This window comes from Melospiza melodia, chromosome 2 (assembly GCF_035770615.1).
Source record: "Melospiza melodia melodia isolate bMelMel2 chromosome 2, bMelMel2.pri, whole genome shotgun sequence".
Classification (NCBI taxonomy): domain Eukaryota; kingdom Metazoa; phylum Chordata; class Aves; order Passeriformes; family Passerellidae; genus Melospiza; species Melospiza melodia.
This window is the reverse complement of record NC_086195.1, coordinates 75661035-75674862: the sequence shown is the minus strand read 5'-3', so window position 1 is coordinate 75674862 and position 13828 is coordinate 75661035. Positions and strand designations below refer to the sequence as shown.

The 13828-nt window shown below is 34.8% G+C and overlaps 1 protein-coding gene across 4 annotated transcripts in view; it reads right to left on the bottom strand.

Annotated features, from left to right (window-relative positions):
• Nucleotides 1-13828, bottom strand: part of CNTN5 (contactin 5) — a 611453-nt gene that overhangs the window by 145701 nt on the left and 451924 nt on the right. The window lies entirely within an intron of this gene.

Genomic DNA, 13828 nt, shown 5'->3' with positions numbered 1-13828 from the left:
ACAGAAAGACCCATGGCCTGCTTTTTGAATCTGCCAGCAATAAAGCTGGTAATTGATGGAGATAACCTCACTTGACCTGATGTGCTGTGCCCAGGTGCAGTATATATGTACTAAAATGCTCTTCAGTTTACCAGCAGCACAACATTGAGCTTTAAAAAAAGATTTATTTTTTTAAACTTGGGTTAATGTTTAAACGTCTGAAGATTAACATGGGCAATCAATAGAAGAATGAGACTTTTCATGGACCAAATCTTTGTTTACCAGCACATTCACAATTAGACAAATAAATCAATATATTGTGCTATGTTTGACTGAGGACCTTCTAAGTTGAGGGAAAAACCCTCAAATTATGTAGGAGCATTTGTGTACACAGACACAAACACAGATATGTAGACATGAAAATTTCAGTTATGTAATTTTCAGTGAGACTTACAATTTGGAAGAGGATTTCTTTTCAGGACAACACTTTAAGTACTATAAGATAGCATTCTAGGAAATGGGAAACATTCAGGAATGAGAAAATATAAAAGTGGAAATCAATAAAGTTATCTCAGATTTGGTGTAGAGTGATTGACAGCTTTGGAGAATCACAAGAGCTTAGGAAATGAGAAATCAGTAAGGAAATGGAGCTATGTTTTATAAGGTGTGGAGAGAAATTTGTGTTTAATGCCACTTGGAGAAAATACAATCAGCATGGAAGGAGAAGAATATGACTCTAACAGCTGTATTTGGTTAGATGGAATTTGGGCTATGGGGGTAGGAAATACTGGGGAGCAAAAGGCTGTATTTAAAAAAGTAAGAATGTTTCAGGTTTTTAGATGAGGAAAATGGAGTAAAATCTGACTTTTTGAAAAAGTAGCAACAAGGCAAATCTAAATCTATAAAATCAGTTAAGATTCTCCAAAAACTCTAAAGCAAGCAAAAAGGAACAAGAGATGAAAAGGCAGGAGAGAAAAGAGATCTCTTATGTGAGAAAGAAAAGAAATGAGCGTAAGAAGAAACATGGAAGTAGAGGAGTACAAGATTTACAGCTGAGAGAATAAGAGTTGGCAGAGATGGATGAAAAAACAACCCACAACCTGCTAGAGCAAAGCACAGTACATAAGACTGAAATTGTAAAACATATATTCCTAGCCTTCAAATGTTCCTTGTGGGGCTCAGGAGTTTCCAGTGGGGCTGTGCTCTCATTTTCCCACTGTCACTCAGGCCCCTGAAGAAGCCTGGTTCTGGAGGAAGTCTGAACATATATACATTTGAATGTTTCATCAGGGGCTTAAGTCTAATTAGAAAATCTAAATGTGTCTCATAAGTGAATCAGATGACAGAAAAAGAAAGCATTAAATGCTTTTATTTCAAATAATGTAATTCCATAAATAATTCTATAGGTAGCAGATTTCTTTGTAAAAAAATTATCCTGCAAGTATTATGTGGGCTAGCAATACTGACCCATTTTCTCCAAGACAGGACTAAATAAGTGTTTTGACATTGCTTTATGAATCCTCTTTTTTTAATAGGAAAAACCCCCATATGTGTCCTGGGTATTAAAATAAAGCCAGGCCATCAAAAAATGGTAGTCAATTAAAATTTTCCTTAGCCTAGACTGAAGTGATTGCTGCTATAATATATCGTAAAAATGCATTCCCACTGGATTGAAAGACACCAATAAATTAATAATTTAGTTACACTCCTTGTAACTTTGTTTACTGTTTTCTGATTTTTTTGTGACTATGAATACTAGTTTCTGACTTATCTCAGTTAACCAATTACATGGTTTTACAGGATATCTATCATATCTCCTCTCAAATATGTCTTTAGCAGACTGAAAAACCACAGACCATTAAACCTTCCTTAGAAAGAACCTTTACTAAACATTCCTAGTGCCCACGTGGCACCTCTTCAAATTCCATTCTCTCACTTTGAGATGTGAAGGCGAGAACTGCACAACAATAATGAAGATGTAGATCTTTCTTTCACACTATTTATTTCCTTGGAGTTTTTTGATTTTTTTACAAAATTCAGTTCTATTTGCTGTTTTGTACTTGAACTGATGCTCGTACACTGTGGCACTCTAATGTCTTTACAGATAATATCTAATAAAATATTATTACTTTGTTCATTTTGCTTCCAGATAGTTTATGTGCAGAAAAGTGAAGTCTCAGATAAGTCCTTACTGACAATCTCTCAGTTCTCCAAACAGTTTAGGTACTCATTTAGTAGATTTTTTTTCTAACATATTTTTAATTGAAAGTAGGGCTGTACTTCAGCTCCTCTAAGAATTTATTTTCCTCAACAGCCTTTGATGGGTGACCCTGTAAAGAACTATGTGAAATGCAAGCAGCTTGGACATTTCTGTTCATATTCTCTCAGACTCTTTAGGAAAGCTGTATACAGACTGAAGCACAATTTCCCTGGTCTAAATCTGTGTTGCTGATATATGACTGTGTGGTAAGACTACTGTATGATAATGTGCTGAATACAACCCTAAAGACCATACCTTTTTTATGGATTTTCTATCAACACAGGTGACACAGAAGTCAGACCTAGTGGTCTGTCATGCCTTAGATGTTCTTAGGAGTCCCTTTTATTGGAAAACCCCTCACACCTTTTCTACCTACCTTCCTTGTAGTCCTAAGCATCAGTCAAGGAAAATAGCACATCCTGCTTCCTTCCATGCAGAATTTCAGCCTTGGAACCTCATTATTATTTGTAGTGTCAATATTTCCGCTAAAATTTCTTCTATATAAACTTCAATTACAAGAGCATCAGTCCTGATAGAGAAATCTACTATGTTCCTTTGTAGTGAATACTGCTGAAAATAACTCATTTAGGTTTTATGATGGACCCTTATATTCCCAAGGTGTTTCTTTTAAATCTCTGGCACCTGCTGACTGTTCACACTCACTGACAGGTTTTGTGTTTCAATGAAATTAAAAATGGGGTGGTTTTGCTTTTGGGCAAGGCTTTGTTCTGGAAACTAATTGTCTTGAATTGTTACACAGTATTCAACACTTGCTTCTTTTAGCCCTGAATAAAAACAGAACTTGCAATAAGATTAAATAATTCTTGCCTTTGAAATAATACAGTACATCTGTACTCATCTCGGGGACAATATTATCTTTCAGATCTTATGTTTCTAACTTACATTAAATCCCTTTAGTGAGTGCAATCTGTACACATACTGAATGATCTTTACGTGTCATGCCATCATTTCATACTTTTAATGAAGTACTGATTGACTGATGCTTTGCACCACGTCCTGTTCTTCTGGGTTATTGCTACCCTAGCAAGAGACATGCCTGCAGCAGCTGGCAGGAAATGTATAAAAATTACTGAGCAATTGCTTGGTGTCCCTATGAAAATTAGGAAACAAAAGTCTATTATTGCAGAGGGATATTTTTCATCCTTATTATTTATGATCTTTGAGACCATGAAGGCCATTAGACTTGCATAAATATTAAGGGAATTGTTAAGTCCTTACCTTCCCATATTACACTATAATCGCTCTGCTATGGCTGTGCTGCCTCTAGGCTCTTTAGCTTTCTAGCTTTTGTTTTGGTCACTTGAGTCAGGGACGGCAAAACAACCATCACCTGCATTTTCATGAAGATTTTTGTTCATTTGTGCTAGATGCTAAAAGGAAGCTGAACTTTTAAGAAATATTCAGGTTTTGAGCTATGTGCACTGGAATCAATCTCTCTCAGGCTTATATACATGACTCCCTTACAGAGGTTTGGCTGGGGCTATAAAAAATCCTCTCAGTCATTTTTTATACCCAGTTATCAAACATGAAATACAACAATAAATAAAATTGATCAGCAGAGAATAAAAACATAATATACGATTTTCAAGTGGCTAACAAATCACAGAGCTCACATGGTTTGGGCACTACAGAGCAATAGGTTGCTTTTCTCAATGCTGCTGGGCTCTGCCTTCCCATGAAAAAAAATACTTTCTGAAAATCCTTTACCTTTCAAGGTCTGACCCTAATCATTCATTATTTTTTAGGCTAATTACATTGCTAGAGTCCCTACTTCCCAAACTTGTTCACCTGAGTTCAGATCTGGGTATAAAATACTGAATTTGTGATTGATATCAAACATAGCTCTTCAAAATAAATCTAGTTCACCATATCTTGAAATTAGGTCTGGGATTAGCATTGGGTTTAAAAGGCAAACTTTGTTTGTTAAAGAAAATCTTATCCCTGGCCTTCAGTCTGAAATATGTCATTCGACCTTAAATTTTCCAGTGTTTGGGTCTCTGCCCTTTCAGGCAGGGTCTTCTTGGCTGGAAGAGATTTAAAAACCAATAACCCCTTTGTTCTGCCTCTGATTACCAAAGAAGACACTGATTTAAAGGATTGAGCAGATCACAGGACAAAGTTTAACCTTGGAGTTAACAGTTAACACAGGCACCGTTTAACCTTGATAGAATCAAGGGCTTGTTAGTCACACGGCCAGAAAGAGATCTCAATATTTACAGAAGAGATCTCTCCTTCAGATTTTTTTTTACAATGATACAGTTATCACAAAGATAACTGTAAAAAATTATTCTCCAACCCAAATACAGAAAAAAAATTTTCAGAAAATCAGGTTTAATTTTTATAAGAGTTTTTATTTAACAAGTTTTTTCCTCCAATTTTACTGTAAATCTGTGACTTGAGTTCTACACTCTGCTACTCAATGTCTTATGAACACTAAGCTATAATGTCTGCATTTCATTTTTGTATTAAAAAAAAGATGACATAAAAATGTGATAAATATTGATTTTGAGGCAGTTACATATTACAGGAATAGAAGTAATAGAATTTCAAACATTTACAGATATTACTGCAGCTAAAATTCTTTACTTTATCCATTAGGGGCCATTTAATGGAATGGAGAATGGAATAAAGTAAAAAGATCACTTTCTGATTTTCAGTCCTTTCAGCTAAGAGCAAGAGAAAGAGCTACAGACAGGATATCAGACATTATTGCTTTGCAAAGGACTGCTCTACCTCGACATTTAGCCTGCCAACCCATGCCTTATACAACCTCAGAGGAAGAGTGTGGAAAACCCACAGTATTCATACAATAAGAATTTTTTCCTTCATGGGGCCTAAAAAAATCTGACTGCTGAGAAACCATGACCCATCCTCTTATTCAGATGTGTAGAGGCTGATTTGTGTTTGTTACATACTCTTTCACTAATAGTTCTTTAACTTCCTTTGGGGCCTAATTTTGAATGGAACAGGTTACAGTCAGTGCTTGAATAAGTGTCTGATAAACCCAGGAGAAAGATTAGGCATGGATTGATACTTGCCATTATTTTGTTAACAAATGATAAAACCCTCCCAGCTCTGCTACCAAGAATGCTCATCTGAGAGGTTTGCACAAAGAAGTCCCCAATCTTAATCAGGTGGTGCAGGAATGTTAACATGGTTTTCTTATATCCTGGATAAAGCTCTAAAGACAAATTTAATTGGGATTCTTACTAGTCTGCATCTTCCTATCAGTTTCTGGGAAACCTCTTGAGGCGTGATAAACTTATTCTGCTGCATTAGAATTTAAAAATAATTTTACAGATCAAAATTTGAGTATCCTACCACATTGTAATGATAACCTGTTGTGTGAATATGTCTCTAAACCCAAGAAAATTTTGCCAAAGAACTTGCTTACAGAATGATCATGCATAATTTCGTCTTCTATCTATAACCTGCGATGAAAACTAAGATTGTCAAAGGTATGGGTCCCTTTGTAGCAAATGAATATTTAGCATTTTCCCTGAAGACCTGTACTGTTAAACGTCTCCAGAAATTTGTTTGGGAGAGCCTTGAATACACAAATTTACAATGAGAGTAAATTGACAGCACAAACTGAATCGATTCAAGTATAATAATGATACCCACCATTGTCTCTGGTCTGCATCAGAGATTTTAAATGAACTGGGAAGAATATATTGACTCACCTACTCTTAATCTTCTTCTAAAGGACCAATACCTGCTGTAAATCCCTAGAAATTTACTGTGGAATTGTTGTTTGAAGGTAACAGTCCACAGCATTGCTTCCACTTAAACATCTCTCAGCCAGGTTTTGAGCTATAAATTTATCATTTGAGAAGCCCTGAAAATGCTCATGTGAAATTGCATTCTGTAATGCACTGAACTAAGCACTAAACTGAGTTAATGCTGAAGTGCCCACACTGTTTTCGTATGTTAGAGGGCAAATCCTATTGCATATCACTGGATGGAAGGAGGTCTTTACTGGAATATATCCTAATATGACAGAAAAATTGGTAATTCAATGTCTGGAAAAAATATCATAATGAATCCAGCACAAGAAGGGAATAAACTCTAGTTTAAAACTAAGGGATAGGATGTTGATGTGTTCTCAATTTTAGAGGAATAAATGTGAAAGAAAGTCACATTTAGCAGAAAAAAGTGTTAAAACATTATTTTACTCTCACCACTTTATAATCTATATTTTACTCATAATTGATTTCACTAGTTTATCAGTTACACTGAACTCTGAACTTTGGAAAACCCTTTCTAGAAATAGTATTACTATCTTGAAATACATTATTATTTATAACTCTTAAATGTATATATGTCATAGATACAAATGTATTCCTCTCTTAAACATCATAAAGAACCAAAACCACTTAATTTTCAGTTGAAATCATAGGTCTTATGAATAAAATAAAGGGAACTGAGTCCAAACTCTAAAAACACAAAAGCAATGAGATAGTCTCAGAATAAGCAATGTGGGAAATAGTATATTATTTAATTCTTCAAATGAGAGACCAAAATTTCTAGTGTACAGATTGGGCTGCAGAGATTTCTGTTCACCTGTGTTTGAAGATGTTGAGCAGACTATGACCAGGTCTGCAGTCTTTTTCTTTGTAAAAAAGTTTTCAGTGAGGAATAAGCTAGACTTCATCAGTTTCCCACATATTTGTAAAATGGCACCTAATTTCTCCTTCTAAATCCAGCACATCTGGTATTAGATGAAACCAAACTTCATGCTTTGGACATTCAGAGATGAGTGAGGACATGTGAGTGGCTTGCACACAGCACTCCAATATGAAGATCTGTGCATGTACAGATTGTATCTAAACAAGAAAATCTGATTATTTTCACTCATTAGGTATGTAGATAATTTTTCTGAGCAGCCATACACATCAAGGAACAAAATGGACTCATTACATAGTCTACATCTTGCCTGGGAGGCCTAGCTCAATGAAAACCAAATCATAGGGGTTTTGTTCCATTTTGTTTTTACAGGGAATGAGATTACATTGAACTTGGAATAAGAAATATGTGGCAGTTTTCTTTTAGGCATCACTGGCCAATGTTTATTGTTTCTCCTTTCCAATTGCCCAATATTTGTCCAGGACAGGCTCACAAAAGATATTCAGAAACCTGGGAAATCTTATTTAGTCTGAGTGATTAGGAGAAATATCTACTTTTATGGGGTTTGTAATTATCTTCCTGATGAAATTTCTCTAGGAATATCATTTTTCCTATAGGAAATGACATATTAGTTTGTACTTCAAATATGACCTTAAGCTTAATTCTTTTTTCCTTGCAACCTGCAATGTTTTACAGAATAAAAACAAAATATTCCCTTTCCAACAGGTGCCAGAAGCGTCAAAACTACTGTTTTGTGCAGAGATGGTATTTCCCTCTCTTCTGACCAATTAGAACACTACTGCACGTAACAGTGTTGCTCTAATATTCATTGTATCTAATAAACTGGGAAAAGGTTCCTAAATAAGGAAATTTTTTTCAATTGAGACTGCTCATATAACCATGCAAAACAAGAACATATTATTAGGAAATATCCTCAAAAACAAGTATTAAAATACCCATTGTTTTAGACCCAATAGAAACAAATCATCCTGTTACCTACTTGCTGCAGTTTTAACTTCGAGCAGAACTCCTGATGTTCATAATCAAATTATTTTGCTACTCTGAAAAGAATTCCAAACTGACAAGTTATTTCAATTTGAATATTATGCCATACTCTCAGACTGCAAAGCAACAGTCACTGGTGAATTTCTATCTAAGATCCTGAGACACTAAGATACATAACATTCAGGACCATACTCTGAAACCATTTACAGCTGTAAAGGTTACTTCCATTATCAAATGCAGAAGTTTGACTTTAGTCACCAAGAATTATAATATTACCAACATACTTCTGTCTGAAATCCTAACAGCTATAGTTCAGTGCAACACCATTCCTAATCCTGACAAATTTAGCAAATTTAGAGGAACATTTTTTTCAAGTTCAGTAATTTTAGGCTTTGTATATTCTGTGTATGGATCAGTTAACTCTTTGTGTAAGTTTCAAAAATCATAAGGAGAAAGAGTGAAACAAGAAAACATAAGTGCAGAAGATGTGCAAGACTCTACATGTCTAGAATCTTGAGCTAATTTTAGCTAATTTAGAAAAGCAACCACTGAGTTTTCAGCATATAGTGTTTCTATAAACCAATGGGAAGACTAAGCAATTAAGAATCCTGTAAAGAAATTACCTTAACTGAACTCAAAAGCAGACTAAACTCAATGCAAACTTTTGCAGTGAAAGCTTCTTGCTCTACAGTGAATCCTGGGACATAATCTTTTCCCAACCTTTCCCTGTTTTCCTCCTGTAATAGCCCCATAGATCCCTGGGTTCAGCCCTTTTACATTGTCAAAAGACCATCCCAAGTTATTTTGTCTCTCGACATTTTTAGATTAAATATTTTTCAAATGGTATCTTTGAACTGTTGTGTTCTGTTTGAGAGTGTTCTTCAACTATTCTACAGTTCCTATAAAACACCCTGTAGGAGGTTTATTGAATAGAAGCCCTCTATAAAATTCTCTGCCTACCTATAGATTTTCTTGCCTATAAGTTAAGAACCATTCCTGCTAACTGGAACAGACTTTCTAAATAAATAAATAAAATAAAATAAAAATAAAAAGTTAATATTTTGGAAATAAGAAAGTGCCAAACAAAACCAACAACCCTCCCCCATCCTATTATATGTATGGCCTTCTTTTATTTTTTTAAAAAATTAAAATAAGACTACACTAACATTTCTTAATCCTGATTTTCATCCTATTATTTTGACAACATTGCAGGAGGACGTTGGCACAATAGCAAAACAAAAGAGAAAAAAAGTACAAAATACCTGTAACTCATGCAGGATACATTTTCAGTAGAGTAAAGCAGAGATTGTAGGAAGACTTTTATTTTCAGTTTCCAGAGTGACCCATCATTAAAATACCTCACTACAGATTTACAGGAGAAACATATTTACTATCAGGTAATGACTGCCCAGGGACACTGCCATTTTATCAACCTTCCCCTGGAGCAAACCTTGCATACATTCGTGTCTCTGTCAGGGCTATCAATCTCTGTATACCACTAAAGGACAAACTTGATTTTTGCCCAGACATTTTGTCTGTGCTTGAAAAAAAAAAAAAAATCAAAGCAGGATTATGTCAGGTTTGATTCCTGCCCTGGAGTACTGAGTAAGAAGAGTTCCTACAGTCTCTATACAGTTTTTATGGACACAATTAAAATACAAGATGTTGCAGCAAAACCTTGCAATATAACCCATGTGAAAGAGGAAGCCTATGTGACTGGAAAATCCACAAAATATAGCACAATTGAGTCACAGCTGAATATGTATTTTGAACTCCTGTTAAAATTCAGGTGCATGTTGTTGTCTTCTAGAATTCAGCTCCATATGAATAACCTTATTAGAGAACAAAACCACTAATAAAAGTTGAAAAAAAATTAAAAATAAAAACTAGAGAAAGGCAAAGAAGACAGGTCAAAACCACTACATTTCATCTTTAAGCATTTTAAAAAAAATATTTTAGGTTTCAGTTAATTAACAACTGTCAGCATTCTTCTGGGGTGGGTACAACTATGTCTGTGAAATTGCAGATTTTGTTCTAGCTTTATTTATTATCTTATTATGCTACACTGGGCATTTTTTATTGCTTGATTTCTATTATTTGGGAATTTGCTCTCATTTCCTCCAAATTTTCTTTCATGCTAGTAAAGAGATCTTTAGATAACTTAGATCTTTAGATAACCAGATTTTTAGATAACCAACTGTTGCTTGTTGTTCAAGCAATATATCCCAGAGTTACATCTCAAAAAGCATATGCAGACCATATTTCATCATGGAAAATTAGAATTTAACATCCTTAATACCTTGATAGCTATATGTTCTATCATGTGAGACCATTAATCACATTGCATTAATCAACAGAATGAGAACAGACAAAATTCAGTTCACTGCTTCACAGATTATGAAGACATGGAAAAAATCTGAAAGTCAGTTACATGAGAATATGTCTGGTCAGACATACCAACATCTGGAGGTTAAACTAATTTGCTCTGATGGAACATAGTAGAAAGTATCTTCTGGTTTCTGAAATTGTCCAAGTTTGGTTTTTTTTTTTTTTGTTTTGTTTTGTTTTTGTTTTTGTTTGTTTGTTTGTTTGTTTGTTTTCTTTTTTAACTCTGGAAATTTCACCATAGCAAAGGTAATATGCAGTATCTGCACAGAGTTAAAATGAAGAATTATGTAATTTACTACTGTACAGTAATAACATTAAAGTTGCCATATTTTCCAAAGAACAAGAAGGATAAAAAAGTAAGAAAAACTGGAATAAAAATGTGTGAACTTGAAATAACTCTTATGCACTGAAAATCAAATGTTTATACTCCTTAGATTTCTATTTCCTTAATTTGAAAAGACTTTCAGATGTTTTTATGAGTGAAGATAATTTACTGCTCTCAATCAGCATCGAAGCCTCTGAAGATACAATTTAACAAAGCTGTTTATTATTCGTAAACAGTTATTAAATATTTCCTCAAAATTTGTAATGCATTAAGAGGCAGTTAATGAAATGATGCATATTCTTTTATTTCCTCCTAAAACATTTTCTCTCCTCAAAATTTTAGGGTGTTTTTTATAACCCAGCTTGAAGTGAAATTGAATTACATGAAATGACTGATTGTCAAGGACATCTGAACAAATGAGGTATTCATTTTATTCAGAATCCATTGAAGGATTTCTTGATGTTTTTATTTAATTTGCTTCATATCAAGCAGCTAAGCTCTCCTTTGAGACACATCACAGAAGAAAAAAAAGATTAATAAAATCCCAGTAAGTTCTCACAATCTTTCAGAGTTTGACAGAATGCCTTGATATTATTCCATTTCTTTCTCATAGATAAATAGAGACCAGTGTTGTCATTGAATTGCTCTTTGCCACCAGCTGTCTAGTCCCCTGGGCATAGGTACTCTATATACATCAAAATCTAAGAATGATGATAAATAAATCAATTAGAGTACTTTGGAATTAATGATATATATGTTTGGAGAATACAGGATGTATAAATTGTTTTATTTATGTAGAGCTATTTGTAAAAGCTGTTTAAAACCACAAGCTCTTCCTGTGGTTTCTAACAAATGTGCTGACTGCTTAGGGTAATGTCAGTTGTGATGCCAACCATTGGAACTCACAAAGATGTATTATTTTTAAACCTAAGGGAGTATTTGAAAAGTTCAAAGTAATTCAAGTAGTTTTATGACAAAGAAAAGCTTAAAAAGCCATATTTAAAAATATATAACACAACTCAGCAAACATAGAGTTCAGCATATTTTCAGGTAATTTAATGTTTGTTTTAATGCCATTTTTAAATTCTCACTTCCCTCTTGGAGTCTATTCACAGCAGTTTCTTTCTTCATAAATTACTTTAATTTTCTTTAACTAGTTAGCACTACTTTTCAACAGTTATTTTGTATTTTTGCACATAATGAATACAGACTTTAAAAATGTTGTTGTGACCCTTTAATATTTGTCAATGGACAAGGCAGTATTACCTAAGGCCATTTGTATGAAAATGAAAAAGTACAGTATGATTTATGGAAATTTTTTATTATAATCACAGATATTTTTCAAGAGGCCCATATTATTGCATTATGTGGGGGAGGTGGAACCAGACAGATTTCCCAAGTAATATGATTTAGCAACCAGTACTTTCCTTAACAACTTTTTCAAGGTATGTTTATGGAGACTGCAAGGTTAGGTAGCAAGTTGAGGTTTCTTCACTGAGAAATTTGCTCAGTCATACAGGAAAGGAACAAATTTACTCAGAAGTACTGAAGAATTCCATGACAAGAAAGGAGCTTTTCATAAATACCAACAGATTAAAATTAAGGCATGGAAGCCCAGTAGAAATTCATGTGTGTGAAAAAATGAGTCAGGAGACTGGGAAATTGCTGAGGAGCTGTTCATCTATGTGCAAACACTTCCCCAATACTCCAGCACAGTTCAGAAGGTTGGATTATCACAGTGGTGTGACAGCCAGCCGTGAAACAAAAAATTTGCTGGAGGCTGGTATTTACTACCCACTTGACATTTAAAAAAAATCTGCAGAGTTTTCCTTCATAGATTTTTTTCCTAGCTCAGTGATGTAGACTGCTGCCTTTATCCTTATTTACTCTCTCAATTTCTTTCAGTAGGTTGTCTACCTATGTACTGTCAGTACAAAACAGATAATTAATTTGCTGAATTTCTGCACAAGACAGAACCAAATAAAAGCATGAAGAAATATCACAAAGAATAAATAGAGTAAGATATGAATAATAAATATGTAAATGAAATTATTTTTTTTTTTCAGGGTCCAAACAGATTAAAAAGGCAGTCAAAATGTTTGGGCATTTTAATTTTGAAAAAAACATTACCAAAAAGATATGTTATACGGATTCACTATGTTAAGTCAGTAAAATTAAACAAACACCTGAAACTCAATAATTGACAGAAGTACTAGACCAGCAAAAGAAAATAGGAAGTGATAAATTAAAAGAGCAGCTTTTTGCTGCAGAGGTTACATGCTATGCAGAAGGAAATTTAAATTTGCTACGATGAAAAAAGCAGCTTAATTCCATTCTAATTGGTGAACATATTTTAAATTTACTCTAGTAAACTAAGTCATCTGTGTTTAAATCCGGATTTTGTAATGTGTTTGTAGCATAGGACTAATATTTGTTTGAGAAAAATTTATAAGTAAGATAAAAGAAAGCTGTCTCTTTCTTTTTTTGCTTTTTTTTTTGTTTTGTTTCTCTCTCTTTCTCTCTTTGATTTATGTATGTGTGGATTCACATGAGCTGAATTGTTGTGAGGAACTAGAAAGCATAATCAAACGTAGAACATCTTGGAAGGAAGGAAAATAACAGCCATTTTCTCTGTTCCTTTGAGACATGGCAGAGATTGACACCACGTCTCTGCAAGCTCCTTTTGGGCAGTTGTAGAGAGTGATAAACCCTCCCCCGAGCCTCCTTTTCTCCAGGCTAAACAACCCCAGCTCCCTCAGCCACCCCTCATCACATGTGTTTTCTACACCTCTAGCAGCTTGACTGCCCTTCTCTGGACTCACTCCAGCCCCTCAATGTCCTCTTTCCAACAGAGAGGCCCAGAACAGGACGCAAATTTGAGATGTGGCCTCAAGAGTACCGAGTACAGCTGGACAATCAATTCCTGCCCTGCTCCTGCTGGCCACACCTGGCTGAGCCAGGCCAGGATGCCATCGGCCCTCTTGGCCACCTGGGCACACCCTGGATCATGTTCAGCGGCTGTTTGCCAGCACCCCCTGGTCCTTTTCTGCTGGGCAGCTTTGCAGTCGCTCTGCTCCCAGCCTATAGCACTGCCTGGGGCTGTGGCAGTGGCAGATGCAGAATCCAGAATTTGGATTGTCCTTCTGATCCTTCTTGTAGGTAGGCCTCATATTTGCTATTTTCCAGTCAACTGGGACTTTTCTAGATAATCAGGACTGTTGGTA